Source organism: Eptesicus fuscus, chromosome 8 (genome assembly GCF_027574615.1).
Source record: "Eptesicus fuscus isolate TK198812 chromosome 8, DD_ASM_mEF_20220401, whole genome shotgun sequence".
NCBI lineage: Eukaryota > Metazoa > Chordata > Mammalia > Chiroptera > Vespertilionidae > Eptesicus > Eptesicus fuscus.
The window spans coordinates 18,496,966-18,501,317 of record NC_072480.1 but is presented as its reverse complement, the minus strand read 5'-3'; the positions used below and the strand labels follow the sequence as shown (position 1 = coordinate 18,501,317).

The 4,352-nt window shown below is 34.8% G+C and overlaps 1 non-coding gene across 1 annotated transcript; it reads right to left on the bottom strand.

Moving 5' to 3' along the window:
- Window positions 1–2,048: 2,048 nt before the first annotated feature.
- LOC114233008 (U1 spliceosomal RNA) lies at window positions 2,049–2,209 on the bottom strand. The gene has a single exon (XR_003619115.2). It is a non-coding gene; the product is annotated as a U1 spliceosomal RNA (small nuclear RNA).
- Window positions 2,210–4,352: the final 2,143 nt, after the last annotated feature.

Genomic DNA, 4,352 nt, shown 5'->3' with positions numbered 1-4,352 from the left:
AGGTTTTTTGTTGTTTAACTGTTTTATATCCACTTATGTATGGATTTTAAAGGCTAAGTGGCTATGTTTTAAATTGTCTCAATACATTAAAATTCTATAAGAAAGATGATCAATTATAGGACTTGAAAGCCAATGGGTCAAATTAGAATTATTTTGGTCTAATTATGAATGAATTTTGTCTAAAAAGAAAAATAATATTTTTTATTATTTAATAAATAACAAAATAATATTTTTTTCATATCAAATAAGCTAAAAGTGGACTTTTTCTTATATGATTGTATTTTAATTTACTATAATGTTACACCTATAAGAAAACAGTTAATAAGAACATATTCTAATGTTATGAATTAGAATATTAACCTCCTCAAGGAAACAAGTTTTCCCTAAAAAACTTACTAGTGTGAATTTAGGTGTGAGGAAAGGCAGAAAAGCTTCTTAGCTCAGAATAAGTCAGGAGCGTTTCTTTACTATTATTCCTTTCTACTACTACTGTCTGTCATTATTCCATTGTCATTGTTTCCTTCTGCAGAATAAACAACAACAAAAAACAACAGTGCTTCCTTGTAGGCCCTCAGGGAACTAGGTTGAATTAACGTCTAAAAAGCACACATGAGGAATACCAAACCAGAAATAATGTGTCAAGTGTTTTACCCCAATGTGTGTATCACCAGTAGTTGAAAGAGAGAAGGAAAAAGTTGAATATGAAAAGTAAAGGAATTAGGAATTATTAAACCTAATAATCAGTTATCAACTGCAATCAGGAATAGGGTTCCTTGGGTACCACTTGGTGGGAAGGGGTGTAAGGCCTTGTTGGCCATTAGACTGCTGCTCTGGAAAATCCAAAGTAAACATTCTGTAGATGTAGCTATAGAAAAGTGAGAGGTCATCACATGTAATTGAATGAGTCCTGCACAGATAGCAGTAAAATCATGAACAAAAAGCTTTTGCACTCATGGCATGTGCTTGTGCAAGGCAGCATTTCATGTCACTCGGACACTTGAGGCAATCTAGGAAGATAGTCATCTTGTGTGTCACTTGCCATATTTCTGGAAATGTCTGTCTTCTTGTCCTCTTCTTTATCAGAGGCTATAAATAATTTTTTTAAATGTGTACCTTGTGCAATTGTCTTTTTTCTCTTTGTCTTTCTAATTGTTTTCTACTCCACACAGAAGTTAAGCCTCAGAATTAATTTATCATACATAGTATCCATTAGTGGGATTACCACTTGACAACTGCCAATTTTTCAACAATATTCCCCAATCTGTTAATTGAAAAGTTGGCAGCCCTTATATTTGAAGTCGTAGTATTGAACTCAAGGAAGATGCAATTATTAGATGAAATTTCTGAACCATAAAAGGTACATATTCAGTATTACTTTCATATTTAATCATTGGTATCCACTGCATACTTGAGGGTCCTGGGAACTTAGTTATGGGTCCTTTTTTGGATTTGACCTTCTTATTTTAAGAACAGTCCCAACCTGTAGTTGGCAACTTTTCATTGGCAACATATTTTTGTCTACTATCCAAGACTTTGTTACCATGAGATTTAAGCAAGCAGATATCTTTAAATTAACAAAGATATTAATAAGCAAGAAGGTAACAAGAAATAAAGGGCAATGATAGGTTAATACTCAGTTTATAAGAAATTATTTAAAATGAAGATTGAACTGCACTCTAATTGTTCCTGAAGTAACCTAAGCAATAGTATTTGGCTTGGGAGGGAGAGCATAGAAACAGAACGGAGGTTGAAACGCAAGGGTAAGTGTTAGGGATATTTTGCTCACCTACATGTCCCTTATCCCTCCTGAAAGCCAAGGAAATAAGGGTTTGCAAAGGGAACGTGAGAGTTTTAAATGTTCTATTTTGCATTACAATGTCCTCATCTCTCACTTCATTGTTGATATTTTAAAAATTAACACAGCTCATATGAAATAACCTTTCACAAATTATTTACCCCATGAGGGAAGAGAATATTTCTAGTCCATACAAATATACATCTTATAACAACTGATTTATTATCATATGTCTTCAGGACATTCACAAAGTGTCAGCAAATATCAATACTACCCCACCACCACAAATTATGCAGTCAAGTTCCCCACATTTGGAGAAATTTCAGCTGTCAGCACATCTGGAATGCAATGGATAAGCCTCACCATGGGAAAACCACCTTCATGATTATGGCATCTCCCCTGCCAGGTAAGTATCAACAAAACATTGATGGCAAGAATAATAAATAATGAAATTCTGTTGAATTTGCATAAGATTATTAATAATCTACCTCAATTCATTTTAGAATGATGGTTAGAAGGAAGATAATATTATCGCTCCTTTTACTTAAATCTGTGGGAACAAAACTTACAAAGTTATTTATAAAATTATGAAATCTGGTGGCCATTTTAAGCAATCAAGAGCAATGGATACTATTCCCATATTTCTATTTACTTCCAGTATCCACCAGAGACTGAAAGTCTCTAAAAGGCTAGACAAGAACCAAGAAAATACCATGAGGCATAAATGTCATTAGAGATAGGTTAGTGATTCTCATAAGTACAAGATTTTCATTGATGTTCAAGGGACTCTTCTATTTATGTCTATGAATTTGAAAACTCAAAGTTGACAGAACAGTGTGACTTGTCAAAGTTAAGTAGCTTAATTTTCATTGGTTTCATCTTTAGCTTTTTAGACTAGGACTTATTTTATAGTGTAATGAAGTCTTTCTAATAAAATAATTGGCCCTAATGCCCTGGCTGAGTGGCTCAGTTGGTTGAAGTGACGTCCAGTACACCAAAGGTTGCAGGTTTGATTCCTGGTCAGGGCACATATCTAGGTTGTGGGTTCGATCTCTGGTCTGGGCACATACGAAAAGGAACCAATTGAAGTTTCTCTCTCACATTGATGTTTCTCTCTCTCCCTCCCTCTCTAAAAACCAATTTAAAAAAATATATATATCTTTGGGCGAGAATTAAAATTTAAAAAAAATAATTGGCTCTAACAAATTACATACAAAATCAAAGCCTTTCTTTTAAAAAACACACACACACACACAAAACTACAAGCAAATGGTGACTATTTTTCCCCCATTTAAATTATACCACAGGAAAGAGAAAAGAGTATCTCTTTGTTTACAAAATAAATTGCTCCCTGATCCCCAGGAAAAAAAATGAAGCTGGATATAGGCAATGTCAGGGATAGCCAGGCTCAGTTTGTCACTGAGATACAAAAATCTTGGCTTACAGTTCTAGTTCCAGCATTGACCCATCTCAAAAGAATCTTACCCTGCCTGTCTCCATCTCCGTCAAGTGGGGTTATTTTCATTTATTCAGATGTAGTGGCATAAGCTGAAGTCCTGGAAGCACCAAACAGGAGCCATGGCAACCTTGAGCAATGGCAAGATTAACATGTCTTGAGCAAAAATGGAAGTCCTCCTTTCAGCTCTCAGCCCCGAGAGAAAATATTTACATCTTGGAATTTGATCCTATGAATGTAAATATTGTCCAGTTATTTACAGGGTGTAATACATTTATTTCATTTCCATTGTTATTTCAACCAAAATAGGGTGATGAACGGAAAACAAACAATTGCACAAGCAACAGCAGGGAGACGGGAGGGAGCCTGGTATATTTCAGAAAGGTTGAGAACTGCCTGGCCACAGCTTAGAGTCTGTCTAGGAGAATAATAAGAGATGAGGTTAGAAAAGCAAATTGGAGCGATTACAAAGAACCTTGAATGTCAGCTTGATAATAGCAAAAAAACATTACCGAAAGTTTATAGATCACTAAGTATGTATCAAGCATAAAGCTTAGACTTTACACGGGTTATTTTATTCATTCTTTACAATCAGGGCTGTGAATCAGCCAGTATTTACCGTTACCATGAGAACTATTATTATCCCCTTTTCACAGAGTTTGGAAAACTTTGATAACTTGCCCAGGGTTACATAGCTGGTAAGTGGCAACGCTGATATTAAAACCCAGGTCACTCTGACTTCATAAGCCGAGTTCTTAGACTGCCAGGAGTTTGAGTTTTATCCTACAGGTTTGGGAAGTTGGGTGTGTGTTTTTTTCTAATTTTGAATTTTTATCAAAATTAGGTTTGCAAGAAGGATCCAATAGTTTTACAAAGCTTATTATGAAAAACAGCAATCCTCTTCCTGTTCCTATTTTTTTCCTCCACAAGACAAACCCTTTTAACTCTTCGTTTGTTTTACTGTAATTTGCCTCTAACCTTTTAAATAACATTACTGGACTGCTGCTTCTTGATTTTTTGGTATTATATTTTATCTGTTTCTATAATGCATAATTAGGATTTTCTCTTTCTCCACTTCCTTGCCTGCACCACAAATATATG